This window comes from Mauremys mutica, chromosome 24 (assembly GCF_020497125.1).
Source record: "Mauremys mutica isolate MM-2020 ecotype Southern chromosome 24, ASM2049712v1, whole genome shotgun sequence".
Classification (NCBI taxonomy): domain Eukaryota; kingdom Metazoa; phylum Chordata; order Testudines; family Geoemydidae; genus Mauremys; species Mauremys mutica.
Genome location: NC_059095.1, coordinates 10133797 through 10150530, shown reverse-complemented (window position 1 = coordinate 10150530; position 16734 = coordinate 10133797). Strand labels below are relative to the sequence as shown.

The 16734-nt window shown below is 52.2% G+C and overlaps 1 protein-coding gene across 2 annotated transcripts in view; it reads right to left on the bottom strand.

Moving 5' to 3' along the window:
• LINGO3 (leucine rich repeat and Ig domain containing 3) overlaps window positions 1–16166 on the bottom strand; it is a 110052-nt gene extending 93886 nt beyond the window's left edge. For both annotated transcript variants that reach the window (XM_044999044.1, XM_044999043.1), the window contains exon 1: window positions 16025–16166. The gene's annotated coding sequence lies outside the window, so the exon portion shown is untranslated. The remainder of the gene's footprint in view (window positions 1–16024) is intronic.
• Window positions 16167–16734: the final 568 nt, after the last annotated feature.

Sequence of the window (16734 nt, the reverse complement as noted above, 5' to 3'; positions counted from 1 at the left end):
ATCATTAACGGCCACGAGTGGAAAGCCCTGGCTTTAGGCCTCCTCTGAAAGAAAAACACACGCAGCAGCACAACAGTGGCCCAGGGCCACCCACGGAATTTCCCGGCTTCTGGGGAGTCCTGGAGAGGAGGAAGAATCCGGATCCCTTTGCAGACGGCATTGCTGCTGCGCTAGGAGCTGTACAACGGGGTTCCGGGTCCACGGCTAGGACTCGGAGGCACTGCAGTGGTACCAGTAATAGCCAAAGTACTATTTTCCTCTCTCTGAAGAAGGGCCGGGGGTCAGGGGTGAAAGCGTGGGCTTCGTTGTGATGAAGTGTCCCTGCCATGTCAACACTGGATGGTCTAGCGGATTCTTTAACCTTGACTCTTCCACTGACTTCCCTTGTGCAAGTCACAGTCCGTGCCTCAGTTTCCCCTCTGTACAACGGGGACAACAACAATCATTACCTATTCCAAGGGATTGGGAGGATTTGTTTGTTTGAGCATCACAGTGTATAAGGGCTTGATCCTGCACGGTGCTGAGCGCTCAGGCCCCAAGCTGGCAAAACATTTCAGCACCCGGGTAGCTTTACCCATGTACGTCGCACGACTGAATCAATGGGGCTCCTCACCCACTTAATGGGAATCGTGGGGTTAAGTGCTTTGCAGGATCAAGACAGGTTTGTTCTGCCACTTCCTGGATTGGCGCCTACGAGTCTAAGGCTAAATATTATTTCTAGTAGGGCTGTCAATTAATCGCAGTTAACTCACGCGATTAACTCACAAAAATGAATCATGAGTAAAAAAGTGAATCGCACTTTGAATAGAATAGCAATTGAAATGTATTAAATATTTCGGATGTTTTTCTACATTTTCAATATTGGTTTCAATTACAACACAGAATACGAAGTGCACTGTGCTCACTTTATATTATTATTTTTATTATATATTACACACACACACACACACACACACACACACACACACACACACACACACAGAGTAAAAATGCTAAACAAAAGAAATAGTATTTTTCAGTTCACCTCATGCAAGTACTGAAGTACAATCCCTTTATCATAAAAGTGTAATTTACAAATGCAGATTTTTTTTTTGGTTACATAACTGCACTCAAAAACAAAACAGCGTAAAACTTTAGAGCCTACAAATCCACTCAGTCCTACTTCTTATTCTGCCAATCGCTAAGACAAACAAGTTTGTTTACATTTGCAGGAGATAATGCTGCTCACTTCTTATATTTACAATGTCACCTGAAAGCAGTTTTTTTGGTACACAATTCTACATTTGTAAGTTACATTTCATGGTAAAGAGATTGCTCTGCAGTACTTGTATGAGGTGAATTGAAAAAAATATATATATTTTTACAGTGCAAATATTTGTAATAAAAAATAAACATGAGCACTGTACACTTTCTATTGTGTTGTAATTGAAATTAATATATTTGAAAATGTAGTAAACATCCAAAAATATTTAAAATAAATGGTATTCTATTGTTGTTTAACGGCGCGATTAATTGCGATTAATTCTTTTAATCACGCGATTACTTTTTTTAATCGCTCGACAGCCCTAATTTCTAGTTTTCTTTTCCTGCAAGCAAAAACCTGAGGCTTCAGGTTAAAATTCTCTCTCATTAACTCACTGTCGCTTATTAAAAACTAAGACTTTGGAGAGCTTGACACAGAAATCTGTCTTAGCTCTTACTAACACGGGTTTCCCCCCACGGGCTGTGGATGACGGCCACGGGCTATGGATGACGGCTGACTCACCGGGCAGTTCCAAGGTTAAAAGTGTGATTTGCTACGGCTTGAGCTAAAATGCCCCGGCACGGTAGTCTGGGGCTACGTTACAGACTCATCCTCTGTGAATCGGCACAGAATGGGACCTGTAACACACACCCAGCCAGTTATGTGCGCACACCGGTTGTTAAGGTCAGCACGTCTTAGTTCTTAATATTTGTTTAGCCCTGAGAGCATGCTCAGCACTGAGGTGTTATTGTAGGGTTGCTCCTGGAGGCTAGGGACCCTCCCGATGGTTTTGTCGTTGAAGAGCTCCTCAGAAGGGCCGTATCTGCCAGTTTGCTCTCGGCAGGTTGTTACTGAGGGTTGGGATGCACACGGGGGTTTGTTATCGTAGGGTTGCTCACAAGGGCCGGACACGTGGCATTAATGATAAAGGAGCACTGAAGTATTGGGTTCTTTCAAACCTTGCCCAGGGTTAGCAAGAAGATAGACGCCAAAGCAAGAGCAGGTTTACTCTCCGCCCTGCCCGCGTCCCCTTTAGGAACAGGCAGCTGATGTGAGCGAACAGCAGCAGTGGGCAGTCGAAGCCAACCTGGCATCATTAACACAAAGTAGGCAGAGACTGAGAAGCACCATCTGGAAACTCACTGCTTAGAGGCTTTGCCCTCTGTGGATACCTCAGAGACCCAACCCAGGGAGAACCTTCCCCCGTGACTTCAGAGGGAGAGAGGCTCCATGTTGTGTGTGGCAGGCAGCAGGCGATAAAAGGCCAGAGGTGCATAGCCTGGCTACGGGTTCCCTTCGTTCTGGCTGAGGAAGAGGGGGCATTGCAGAACCTGCGTGTCACATTGGGCCCGGAGCCACACAGGAAGTCAGTGGCAGACCCAGGCGCGAAACCCCGGCGTCCTGCGCTAACCACTAGGCCACAGTCTCTGCCGTCGCCCTATACCTGAAATCTACAATAGCTAAACATCCCTTGCAGGCCCCAATCCACGGGAAAGATGCCCATCATTTGTTCTGCGGGGGGAGGGAAAAGTCAGTGCACTGATGGCTCCTGGGATTGGGAACTGAATAAGGCCCCTCTCCGAGGCCTTCGGCTTGCACCCATTTCAGGATACTCCTGTCTGCGTTCAGGGGCCTTTGGAAATGAGCTGGGAACTTTAGTTCAGTTCCCCGTCCCCTGGGGCCAGGATTCTTCTGGGCAGCCTCAGCAGGGGCGGGAGGCCAGAGACTGTGTGTGGTCCATGGAGATCTGCTTCCCCACTGGCCCCTAGAAATGGCCCCCGTGAGTCAGGATTGCAGCTCCCTGTTCTGGGAATAGAAAGAGGACGTCACTCTCCAGGGCCGGTTGCCAATCTGGCCCCTTTCGCCCGCCACGAATAAAGGCGTGTATTGCAGCGATAGCCACAGCCGATTTAGGATGTCACAGCTGCCACTCAGCTCTGCTTGGAACCGAATGGCCAGGCAGCAGCAGAACTGCTGTAACACACAGGGGCCTGGCCACTCGAGCCCAAGGAGGATCTTTGCTGGTGCTGACAGCGCAGGGCCTAGGATACACAACAGAGCAGTTCTGATTCCACCGAGCGGAGGGCAAGGGTGGCACATACCCAGCATTCCATTCATGACTCGATCCTATTGTCTTAAATTAACAAGAGTAACCCAGAGCCCCATGCCTGCTGAGGGCGCAGTAACAGCTGCCTGTGAGGAGAACCTGGAAACCTCTCTCCCAGAGAAGGGCTGAGGTCTGAGCAAGCAGCGGGGACGTCTGCACCGTCGGCCCGGGGCAGCGCCGCGGCGGGGACGTCTGCACCGCCGGCCCGGGGCAGCGCCGCGGCGGGGACGTCTGCACCGCCGGCCCGGGGCAGCGCCGCGGCGGGGACGTCTGCACCGCCGGCCCGGGGCAGCGCCGCGGCGGGGACGTCTGCACCGCCGGCCCGGGGCAGCGCCGCGGCGGGGACGTCTGCACCGCCGGCCCGGGGCAGCGCCGCGGCGGGGACGTCTGCACCGCCGGCACGGGGCAGCGCCGCCGGCACGGGGCCTGACTGCAACTCCCACAGACTTACCCCAAGCTAGCTTTAATCGAGCTAATGCAGGCACTGGAACAGTGAAGCCATGGGCAGCACAGGAGTTAGTGCGGAGTAGCCACCTGAAGAATTATCCAGAGCTCCAGGTGGGCTTGACCAGCCCCTTCTGCAGTGGCTTCACTGCTCTGGTACTGATCTAGCTAGACGGGGGTGGCTAAACTGGCTGCAATCGTAGTGTAGACATACCCTGTATCTGTCCTGGTGGAGACTGCACATTCCAACCAGAGTAGCTGTGCGGCTTCGGGCAGCCAAAGATCAAGGCGGGGACAGGGCGGGGGGCTCATTCGCTCATTGGCTGCCGTGCAGCCAGAGTGACAGGCGCTGGACTTTCAACTGGGGAGCTCTGCTCGGCCTGCGCTGGGCACGAATAGGGTCCCGATTTTATAGGGACAGTCCCGATTTTGGGGTCTTCTTCTTATATAGGCTCCTATTACCCCCCATCCCCAGTCCCAATTTTTCACACTTGCTGTCTGGTCGCCCTACACATGAGAGCGGTTTGCTGCAGATTGCGACGGTTGTGAAAAATTCAGAGGGAAAGAGAAAAAAAAACCCCAAAACCAATAAGAGAGAATTTGGCCCAGGGAGAGCGAGGGACGCTGTGAAGCCCAGCCCGCTCCCGGAATGCCCCTACTGGCTGACGGCTCTTTTGGAAGCAGCGAGGGGCTCTTGGAGCCGATCGGCAAAGCCGCTGTGAAAGACACCTTTGAGCGGCAGTGCTGGGAAGGGGCCTAATAAGGGAGATGAACCTGGCTGAACGCCGGACATGGCCACAAATATGGACATCCCATCAGGCTGGGTCTCCGTGCCCAGGTGGGAGCTTGCAGAGGCATGGAGCTGGCTCGCCGCACTAGAAGTGGAACGGAAGAAGGATTTATTAGTTTTTAAATGCCGTGAGTGGCATGGGAAGTAACAGCTTGATGAAGACAGAGCTTTCTTATCTCATCGAGCTGCCAAGCCCAGAGGGGAAACCCGGCACTTCCCCTCTTGTGTTAGGGGTTTGTTGAGCAATGACAGTGTGGCTGGCGTTGTTCAAACAGGAGGGCAGTGCAACAGCCTGCGGTCTCCTCGGGGTAGCTAAGTACAGCTAAGATTTCTGCATTCAACCTTCCATCCACCTGTAACACAGCCCTCTCTCCCGCACGCGTCTACTGATAGGAGTTCTATTAAAACCAAATCCTTACATGCGTGTGTGTGTGTAATATCTGTATGTGTGCACGTGCGTGTGAGAGAGAGAGATCACACACACACACACACACACACACACACTAAAGTCTCTCCCCATCTATACTGTCTGGGCCAGGTTCTGCTCTCAGCTACGCCAGTGCAAATCTGCACCAAGGAGACGAACGTCCATGGATTTGCCCCACGTTCACCCTGCTGTAAACGAGAGCAGAATTGGACCCCGTCTATCTAGCAGGTAGATCTTCCCAGCAGCGACTGAGCACGTGCTGTGGACAGCATGGCCTAGCATATACAGCAGTGTGTGTGGAGGGAAAACGTCTGGGTTCGATTCCTGGCTCTGCTACCGTCTAGCTGTGTGATGGTGCAAGTTGCTTATCTCCGTTCCCCCGCCTTGAAATGGGGAGGCATAACACCACCTGCCTCAGAGAGAGGCTTAGTGAGTATTTGTAAAGCTCTTTGGGCTCCTCTGATGAGAGATGCTATTTCTTAGCTCCTACATATTAGCCAAAGGCTATTTAACCCACTTCCCAGTGTAATTCCTGCAGATCCCTGAGCATCGTTCTTCTGCTCTGCCTGGGATATCCCTTAAGGAATCAAACACGAGAGGCAGTGCGCTCTGGGACTGATGCGCTCCTTAGGCCTGGTGCAGAAAACCAAGCTGGACACCCTCCCCTCGGGGCAGGACTTCCAGCAACGCCACTTTTAGGACACTGACATGATTAAGGAGAGAAATAGACGAGGCTGTCGGAGCCCACCCAGAAGTGCTTCCAGAAGCGCAGCTCCACTAGATCCCTACGTAAAAGGATAAATGGACACAAGTCAGATATTAGGAATGGCAATATACAAAACCCTGTAGGAGAACACTTCAGCCTTCCTGGCCACACAATAGCAGATTTATAGCTGAGAGCAAAACCTGGCCCAGACAGTATAGATAGGAAGAGACTTTACTGTGTGTGTGTGTGTGTGTGTGTGTGTGTGTGTGTGTGTGTGTGTGTGTGTGTGTGTGTGTGTGTGTGTGTGTGTGTGTGTGTGCAATCTCTCTCTCTCTCACACACACACGGACACACACAGAGATATTACACACACACACCCTGCAGCAAAAAAACTTCAGGACCAGACTTCAAAGAGAAACTGCTGTGCTTCCGTTCATTTGCAAATTTGACACCATCAGCTCAGGATTAAACAAAGACTGTGAATGGCTTGCCAACTACAAAAGCAGTTTCTCCTCCCTTGGTGTTCACACCTCAACTGCTAGAAGAGGGCCTCATCCTCCCTGATTGAACTAACCTCGTTATCTCCAGACTGATTCTGGCCTGCATATTTATACCTGCCTCTGGAAATTTCCATTACAGGCGTCTGACGAAGTGGGTATTCATCCACGAAAGCTCATGCTCCAATACGTCTGTTAGTCTATAAGGTGCCACAGGACTCTGTTGCTTTTTACAGATCCAGACTAACACGGTGACCCCTCTGATACTAGATCCCCTGAGCCTCTCCTGGGGGGCTGATCACATTTTCCTCAGGGATTTAGAGAACGCAGACAAATCCATGTGCTGCAGAAACAGACAATCACTAACTAGATCCTGTGCACAATGAGACAGGACGAGAACGTGGGTCTTTCCATTCCAGAGACACAAGCCTCCACCATCACCTTTGCCAAAGGAGATCTCTCCGTGGGCAGCAGTAACAGGTCTCTGATGCTGTCTGTCAGACAGCCATTAGGAGACAATAGCACACCCTGGCAGACACGCAGCAACTGCACCCACGGGCAGCTGACATTGCTTATGTCGAACATGTAGCCTCCTGTTCTGGGTGCACTCGCAATCCTGGGAGTCAATCCTTGCAGAAGCATTTCCTTTGTCTGTAAAGGTGAACTGTACCGAAGCGCCTGAAAAACAGCCTCCCACAAAACTCAACCGGTAAAGCCCAGAAGTCAAATCAGTGCTCCTAACACAGCCAGCCAGAGCCGGTGCTGTCACCTTTTCAAGATTTACTACTTTCCTTTGTCTTTCTTCATATCTCCACTTTAAACATTTCTCTCCCTCGCCTATTTGGTTTGCTGTCCCTCTGCCGCTTGCTCCACTACCCTTTCTTCACCACACAATGTCTCTGCACCTTGGGCGTCTGTAATTAATTCACAGTAATACGTTGCACTTCAATAGCTCTTTTCATACAAGCATCTCAAAGTGCTTTACAAACATTCATTCATTAGGACTCCCGGCCCTCCTAGGACAGAGGTAGAGACGTATTATCCTCTCCCTATTAAAAGAGGAGCATCGGTCATTAATCAAGGGGCTGGTTGGTACAAGAGCAGTGTAAACGTGCGGGATTCACCCCTGCGGCGCCTCCTGCTGGTCATCTCAGGGAGTTAGTTCTTTTCCAGTCTGGGCCTCCTCTGCAGGCGGGTGTCCCGCTTGTAGCTGGCCCCGTGTCCCTCCCGGACCCCAGTGCCCCTTTCCCCTGGGGATCTGCCCCTTGCAGTACCCCCACAGTCTCCGTGGGTCTCCCCTCTCTGGGAAACCCCCACCCTCTAATCCCCACCTCGCCTCAGTCTGGGCTACTGCCAGTCACCACCAAGCCCCCGCTCCCTGGGGCAGACTGCAGTGTACAAGCCACTCATCATAGGCAAGGGGGTTCGGACCTCTGACTTCCTCTGCCTCCCCGTACCTCTATAGGCCTGGGACCAGGCCCTGCAGCCTGGGGAGTCGCCAGCCTGGAGCTCCCCTGCTCCTCTGGCCTTTCCCCAGCCCTGCTTCACTCCCAGTGCCCTTCCTGCAGGCAGCCAGGCCCTGCTCTCTCCCGGCCTGGAGTGAGACTTCTCCTGGGCCTCTGGCTCACAGCCTTTTTATCCAGGCCAGCTTGGGCCTGACTGGGGCGTGGTCCAGCTGCGGTCGCTTCCCCAAGCAGCCCAGTTTAGCAGCTCCCAGCCACCACCTTCTCCCAGGGCTGACTTTAACCCTTTTTCTGCAGGAGTGGGGGAGCCGCCCCACTACAAGCAGTGAATGGAGAATCACAAAAAGGCAGTTAGAGTGGCTAGCCAATTGGACAAGAATATGTATGACACCACATATTGGAGCAAGAACTATTACATCCATTGTACAGGCAGGGAAACTGAGGCACATAGTGAAGTGACTTGCCCCAGGTCACACAGTGAATCAGTGGCAGAGCTGGAACCAAGGATATTTCCCTGCTCAGTCACAATGCTCCTCTTTTTTAACTTTGTAAAGAGATTTGGGATACAGGCTGATAGCAGATGCTACAGAAAATTAAAGTCACCAGGATATAGGGTGACCAGATGTCCCGATATTTGGGTGGTTGTCCTGCGTCCTGACCGATCTTAGCTCGGGATGCAATTTGTCCCGATATTTCGCTCTGCCAGCAACACTGTGGTTTTTTTTGCTCCGCCGGCGGACACCCCTGCCCCCCACATGTCCCGATATTTTCTTCGTCTCATCTGGTCACCCTACCAGGACAGCATCAGGTCCTTGATAGGTACATATGGAAAAATCACTGCAAATATTAAAGAATCCAGTTCAAGACGTCAGCGCTGATATTCAAAGATCTCCATAGGACTGGCCCTCGGTAGGCGAGAGGTCACTTTCCTCTCACGCTACAGCCTCCCACGGCAGCTGTGATCCAGCAGAACGACACCATCAACTACTCGCAAATTTTACGAGACAGAACTTAGTGACTGGACCAAGATGGTCACGGGGGACCACGAGAGAGCACAAACATCACCCGGCTCAATCCAAAGGCTACACCACACACACTACTATCAACGCCGCCAACCGCGAAGAGTTGTCGAGAGACAGCTACAAGTTTCAGACAATTTGAAATAGCAAGGAGGGTGCTCAGTGACGGTGGGCACGATATAAAAACCCAAACAGATCGGAAGTCAGTGGCAGCACAGCTCATCACTGCACCGATATTCCAGACTGCTTGCAGTGGTCTGTTCATTTTGCCCAGTGTTCCTCGGCATCAAAAAAAGACTTCCTGAAATAGACAAGTGTCTCAGCAATGAGACAGGCTCAGAGAACATGCCACAAACTCCCAGAGACAGATTGGGGAGTGCTGGATTGAGCAGGAGTTATTCACAGGCCAAGGAAAAATAGATTAGAAGAGGCCACATTGATTGCACAGAAGGACAAGGGCATCTGGATGTATTTGCGCTTGGTATTTAAAGACTGGAAATTGATCCTATTGAAATCAGCTTCCAAATTAAATGTTTAATTCAGGCCCGTATCATGGCTTAGAGGGGGGACTGCAGTGATTAGTTATAGGGCCTCAGAGCAATAGATACATCGCTAATAAAGCCAGACATTTCCAAGCAAACTTTAAAAATGCCTATTCCGGTTTCAATATCTCCAGAAGCTTAGCATAAGAATGGCCAGCCTGGGTCAGACCAATGGTCCATCTAGCCTGTGTTCCGACAGCGGACAATGCCAAATATTTCAGAGGGAATGAACAGAACAGGGCAATCTTGAGTGATCTCCTGTCATCCAGTCCCAGCTTCTGGCCATCAGAGGTTTAGGGACACCCAGAGCATGGGGTGACGTTCCTAAACATCGTGGCCAATAGCCATTGATGGACCCATCCTCCATGAACTTATCCAATTCTTTTTTTGAACCCAGTTATACGTTTGGCCTTCACTCTGGCAAGGAGTTCCACAGGTTGACTGTGTTAAGCATATCAGTTTGAAGCCTGCTGCCTATTAATATCACAGGACGACCCCTGGTTCTTGTGTTATGTGAAGGGGTAAATAACACTTCCTTAGTCATTTTCTCCACATCATTTCTCTCATATCCCCCCTCAGTGGTCTCTTTTCTAAACTGAACAGTCCCGGTCTTTTTAATCTCTCCTCCTTCGAAAGCTGTTCTATCCCCCTACTCTTTTGCTGCCCTTCTCTGTACCTTTCCCAATTCTAATATTTCCTTTTTGAGATGGGGCAACCAGAACTGCACACAGTATTCAAGGCACCATGGATTTATAGAGTCGCATTATGGTATTTTCTGGCTTATTAGCTATCCATTACCTAATGGCTCCTAACGCTCTGTTCGCTTTTCTGACTGCTGCTGCACACTGAGCAGATATTTTCAAACAACCATCTACGATGACTCCACGGTCTCTTTCTTGAGCGGTAACAGGATAACGGAGAACACGGCTAGCGCTTTACCCAGAGAAAAGTGGTAGGGGGTCTGGTTGGACTCTGGCTGGGAAGCAGAGACCTGCCACGACTGGGTCCCAAGTACCTCCTGAGAGAGGCTGGGCACTCCCGATAAGAGCTGAGGGCCCGGGAAGCTCAGCCCACCCACTGGAAAGCATGGGAACGGCCCACAGACTTTCCAACCCATAGCACAGCAAATTCTTGTCGCAATTTTGAGGCTGAGTAAATTCTGCTCTCAGTGACACTGAAGCCAGCTGCGTTGCACTAGCATTAATGGGAGAAGAATTCTGGCTCATTGAACTTAATTTACTCACTGCTGCAATCCCAAGCGTTCAAAAATCATGAATCATCCCCTAAAAAAATCATGGGATTGGCTTAAAATCTTGAGGTTTTTGTGTTGTTTTTTTTTTGTTTTAAAGAAATAATAAATTTGGGGCCCTTTTTATTTGTCTTCTGGTTTTTGAGCCTGCTGGGCACGAGCCCGGCACAGGTTTCAGGCTTTTCTTTGCAACCGCCATGGCTGCAGTTTACCTTTTTCCTTTTGAAAGGAAAGCGGTGATTCTCCCGCAATCTTATGGGGCCTTAAAACAGACATCAAACATCCTGAGATTCGCAATAAGAACACAATCGTTGGCCGCACGTGAAAAACTCCCTTCATTCCTCTATACTGGAACCCCAGAGCCAACCCCTCACTCTTCGCTGCAGCTTGGATCTATAATTCATCTCTCTGTGCCGTCTCTTTTCCAGCGGCTGTTTCTCTCTCCCACCCCACTCTGCTGAGGTCTTAATGAGCACCATAGAAATGTCTATGAATACCTAAATTAGATTAAATTAAACCAAATCAATCAACAGGCTGTCAAACTGGCAGCTTCCTATCGGATTTTTAATTATCCTTATACAATCGTATTGAAGGACACGGTTCATATTTCTTGTATTGAATTAACTCTTTTGCATATCTACATGTAGTCATCAGACTTGCTTTTGTATCACACGGCTGTCTGCATTAAGCCCGCAATAGCTTGGCCTTTTCGAGTTAATAAAAATAAAGCCATACTTAGCACGATCTCTTTGTTATGTTTGTACAGCACCTAGCACAGTGGGGAGGCAGCTGCTCGGCACTCCCACAATTCAAATAATCAGTCATCATTACTCTCATTTTATGCAAGGGTAACTGAAGCACAGAGAGGTTAAGTAACTGGCCCAAGGTGATAAAGGACAGGTTGTGCCAGACACAGGAATAGAACCCAAGAGTCCTACCTCTTTGCCCACTGGGCCAGAATGCATGAAATGCGCAATCACAAAATGGTCACAGTAAGTCACAACTAAAAAAGCAGTGGGGTCAAAGTAGCATGAGGCTGGCTGGCTTCATTTTTAAGGCCAATAGAAGCCGACATTTCAGCTTCAAAGATGAGCTAGTGTCGCATGGAAAAACCGGTTCTGTCTAGGGGCAGTTCTGTTTTCTGGGTGGTTGTTTGGTATCTTTTTCCTCCCTTTGACTTTTATTAATAGAACCATTCAAAGGAAAATGGGATTTCCCTTTCTTAAGAGGTTATTCTCTTCTACTGCTTCTTTCTCCCAACTGAGATCAGACAAGGGAGGACCAGAAATGGCTCCACTGATTAATTCACAAGGGAATTCCCAACCTGGACGAGATTAATGGGCCGGCCCGTCCAGCAGCCCGTCTCTAACAAGGCAGAATTCCAGATAATCCAGAGGAGGGTTAAAACTCTCGTACAACAATGACCAATCCACAAAATTGTGAAGTGGATCCAAACGTTTCCAAAGCCTCAGGCTAACCAGATCTACCCACAATGCACCTAATCTTGCAATTCTGTACTACTCTTTGGAGGAGACTGGTGTCAGTTTATGCCAGGGGTAGGCAACCTATGGCACGCGTGCCAAAGATGGCACACGAGCTGATTTTCAGTGGCACTCACACTGCCCGGGTCCTGGCCACCGTCCGGGAGGGCTCTGCATTTTAATGTAATTTTAAATGAAGCTTCTTCAATATTTTAAAAACCTTATTTACTTTACACACAACAATAGTTTAGTTACATATTATAGACTTATAGAAAGAGAGCTTCTAAAACCGTTAACACGTATGACTGGCACGCGAAACCTTAAATCAGAATGTGAATAAATGAAGACTCGGCACAGCACTTCTGAAAGGTTGCCAACCCCTGGTTTATGCCTATCACTCAGAGCACCCATGAGGGTGGAGCTCCGATGGGAGCGTATACAAGCTACTGGGGGAGGCTCAGCACTGGTCTTGAGGTGAGGGCAGTTGGACTGTGGGGTTCCCACCGCTCAAGAAAGAGGTGCCCGACAGGGCGCGGGCACCCCAGGAGTGTGCCTGAGAAGCCAGGACTAGAGACAGTGCCTGGAAGCTGCTCAGAGCCAGCTGGCTTAGAAGGGAGGATCCAAAGACTGGGTCCAATACACCTACTTGGTGACTGTCCACTAGGGGAGACTGAGCCAGAACTGGAGCGGGGGGGGGGAAACGGAGAGATTCGGTGACACGTTCCCCAGGTCACACAGGGAGTCTGCCGAGGAGCCAGGAGCTGAGCCCATGTTCTCCAAGCCCCAGTCCAGTGCCTGAGCCACAAGACCATCCCCCTCCTCCCACCACAGGAAACACCACACCACTGCTACAAACAGAGGGAAACCACGTCCACTCCCTGTCGCTCGGGTGTCAGACCAGCACGCTGGGGAAACAGGGACTTGGGCATCATTGACCCCACCCCCCACTCCGTCCCTCAGTCCTGCTTTCCTAAGGCTTTTTAACACGCCTTCAGCGCGTCTCCTCAGAGCCCTTCTCAGTGAGCATCGCCGCTGGATACCAAAGGCAGAGGGGTCCTGCTCCGCACAAGGAAGGAATTCCCTGGAATTCCACATGGAGCAATTTCCTGTCCTCCCTCTTCTGCCCAAAGCTTCCCCTCCCCGCAACGTGCCTCAGGCCCAAAGAATGACCTCGGAAGCACGGGCCAAGTGCTTAGCGCAGAGGCTTGAAATGAAGCCACGTAAGGGTTCGGCCAACAGCTGTGGACTCCCCCAGCGGAGGCATGACGAGATGGACCGTGCGAGTTCCCCCTTTTCTGTGCTGCCCCATGACTAGAGACGGTGGCAGCCGGGCAAGGACCACGCTGTGGGTCATGGCTTGTAACAAGATCTGCTCATCTCCCGAGTGCCTGGCAGGACGACTCAGGAAACTGCCTGGCGGCAGATGGAGATGACAGGAGGCACATTCTCCCAGCTGGCCACACAACCCACTCCCTTTCCCCAGAGCTAGCCTGCTTGGAGTCCCGTGTGGACTCGGCCAGGCCTGAAGGAAGGCAGGGGGAGGTCGCATGGGGTCAGAACCCTCCACTCGCCCTGCCCCACATGGAAAAAGCAACTCATCTCCTGACTTCTCCTTCCCTGCTGGAGACCCAGATGAGAGTGGACTCCTGCTCCTCTCCACACCGTCAGCATGGGTGTTCTTCAAACCTCCGGCCCTTTCTGCCCCGCCTCCAGCGTTTCAGGGAAAATCTTTCCACAACAGGAGGGCAGAGGCTGGTTCAAACTTGATTTGGTCCGGCAGGACTAGGGACGGGCACCTCCCAGAGCCAGCGGGTTTACAAACCTTCCGGCTGCTTTTTTCCCCCCTCCGGGGACGCCGCCAAACTTTTCATCCAGCTGCTCCCCACAACAGAGTCCTCGTATTAAAAAACAACCACTCCCAGACAAAAACCCAAGCACCAAAAACTCACCCCAAGCAGCCGACAAATGTGTGCGCTCTCTGATAGCCCTAGAATGCACCTGAACTAGGCTGGCAGAGATGGGCTTCATAGGCCGGCAGTGTACGTGTGGCCATGTCTCCCTCTACCGGCTGGCTCCAGCCAGCTAGGTCAAAGCAAAGGAGCTATTTATTTAGCTCCAGGGGTAGGGGAGTTTTGGTGCAGCAGGTCTCATTGTGGCGTACGTGACCACAGGGCTGCACATGGTTACCCTGTTGTCTGCAGTCATTTATCCAGTCGTGTCTCTCTTTCTCTCCTCCCTTTTGTTCAGCGTCTGTCTGTCTCTCACACTATATTGGATTTTCAGTCTCTGCTTTTTTTCCCACTTCCTCTAGGGCAGGGGTGGGCAACTTTTCAGAAGTGCTGGGCCGAGTCTTCATTTATTCACTCTGATTTAAGGTTTCGCGCGCCAGTCATACATGTTAACGTTTGTAGAAAGTCTTTCTTTAAGTCTATAATATAGAACTAAACTATTGTTGTATGTAAAGTAAATAAGGTTTTTAAAATGTTTAAGAAGCTTCATTTTAAATTAAATTAAAATCAAGAGTCCCCTGGACCGGTGGCCACTGAAAATCAGCTCGCGTGCCGCCTTCGGCACGCGTGCCATAGGTTGCCTACCCCTGCTTTAGGGGCACCGCTTCTCACAGCCTCCCCTACTTGAAACACAATCCCACAACACTGATGTTGAAACTGAATCTAGGATATTTGAGTGGAAGCGTTCGCCTAGCTTTAAAATAAAGGGGCTTTTTTTTTTCTTTTAAGAAAAGGAGGAGGAAGGGAGCAGATAGACTCTGGGGGGCAGGGAATTGGAAAGGGTTCAAAAAAGAGATGCAAGAATGATTCGTGGGCTGGAAAACATGCCTTATAGTGAAACACTTAAGCAGCTCAGTCAGTATAGTTTACCCAAGGTCAAGAGGGGATGCGAGGATGGTCTCCAAGGACTCACACGGGGAAGAGATTTCTGGTAGCAGACCGCTCTGTAATCTAGCAGGAAAAGGCGTAACGAGAGTCAAGGGTTGGAAGATGAAGCTAGACTACTTCAGGCTAGAAAGAAGGTGCAGATTTTGTTAGCAGCAGGGGGAATTAACGGCTGGAACCCCTCTTCTAGGAACATGGTGGATTCTCCATCCCTGGAAGCCTTTAAAGCTAGCCTGGGTGTCTCTGCCCCCCACCCACAAACAAAAAACCTGCTACAGTTCAAAGAGGAGCTTTGGGATTGTTGCAGAAGTTTGTCTGGCCTGGCCTGTGCAGGAGGTCAGATGCGATGACCCTAACGGTCCCTTCTGGCCTTAACATCGGAGCCCAGCTCTCAGCTCACTTTCCATGCAAACCAGACTGGCCAAAGCCCCCGGGGGCCACACTCCAGAGCACACTCCTGTCCTGCCCCCACGGGAGGGGGCGCAATGAACCTGGCTTAGGGCAGAGGAGGGGGCCTGCAGAGCTGTGCAGGCCGGAGAGGGCTCATTTCTGACCACAGCCAGGAGGGTGTGAGGAAGCCCCTGCCCGCCGTGCTGAAGGGGGTCCCCTGACAGCAGCGTCTGGGCGGGGAGATGGGGGGCAGCGGGGAAGTGATGCCTCAGGCAGAGGCTGGAGGCGCAGAGCAGGGGCAGAGGACAGGGGAGGTGGTGGGGAAAGAGCAGAGGAGAAACAGAAGAATGGGAGAGAGCAGGAGGGGAGGATGGAGAGGATGGGGAGAGGGAGGACGGACACCAGACCTGCTGCAATACCCAGCCATGCCCAGGTGGACACAGACCCCAAGGCACCGGCTGCTCCCTGCTCTCCCCCCACCCCCACACACTGCCAGGGGGCCAGCCGGGCCGCTCGGTTGTTTTAACCCCATTTCCCCCCGGCAGGTGCAAGCAGCGCCGGGCAACTGGGGCTGGGGGGCTCCTCTCCAAGGCCCTGGGCAGCTGGCCCGGCTCGCCCAGAGCCCCCCAGACACCCACCGCCGGCGCTTGCTCGCAGGCCCGCATGCAGCGGGCAAGGCGAGCCCCGGGCACGCTGCTGGGCAGAGCTCGCCAGCCGCCAGGACCCGCGGGTCCCTCCCCGCCCCCAGACCCGGCCAGGACCCCGCACTCACCGCGGCGGCTCGCCCGGGCAGGGGCCGGAGGCTGGGCTCGCCTGGAGCTCGCAGGGAGGAGAGACGCCCGGATCCCCGGACTGCAGCCCCCGCCTCTCCCCGGCTGCTCTGGGCTCCAGCCCCGGCCGAGGCGCGGCGGGAGGGTCCCGCGGCTCCCCCCGCTGCCGAGCCCGGCGAGCCCCGCCAGCCAGAACTTCTCCGCAGGTGTCAGGGATCCTCGCAAAAGTCCCCAGCCGCTGCTGGGCGAGCGCAGAAAGGGGGCGGGCTGGCGGAGCGCCCCCCCCCGGCGGCGGGGGGCTGGATCATCCCCGCCCGCTGGGGCTGCGGGTTTGTGGGTCAATTCTCCAGCCGCCGCGGCGGGGCTGCTTGTGTGAGACATCAGGACACCCCGGCAAAGAGACGCTTTCCTCGGCTGCCGTGTGAAGCAAAGCCAGGCTCGTAGAAATCCAGGGCAGCAGGGGGAATTAGCAAGGAGCAGATCTGGCCTCTTGCCCCACCCCCGCCCCCTGGCCATCCCCCCAGGGGCATCTTTGCAGGGGCTGGTGCAGACTCATTGCCTAAGCTCCTTCTTTGTTATCTCCCTGTCAACACGCAGCACTGACATCATCTCTTTCACCCAGTGACCTCCAAGCACTTTACCAACCTGCCTCAGGGTCCGTACGCAGGAGGAAAGGGAGCCATGCAGAGGTTAAGGGAGTTGCCCAAGATTA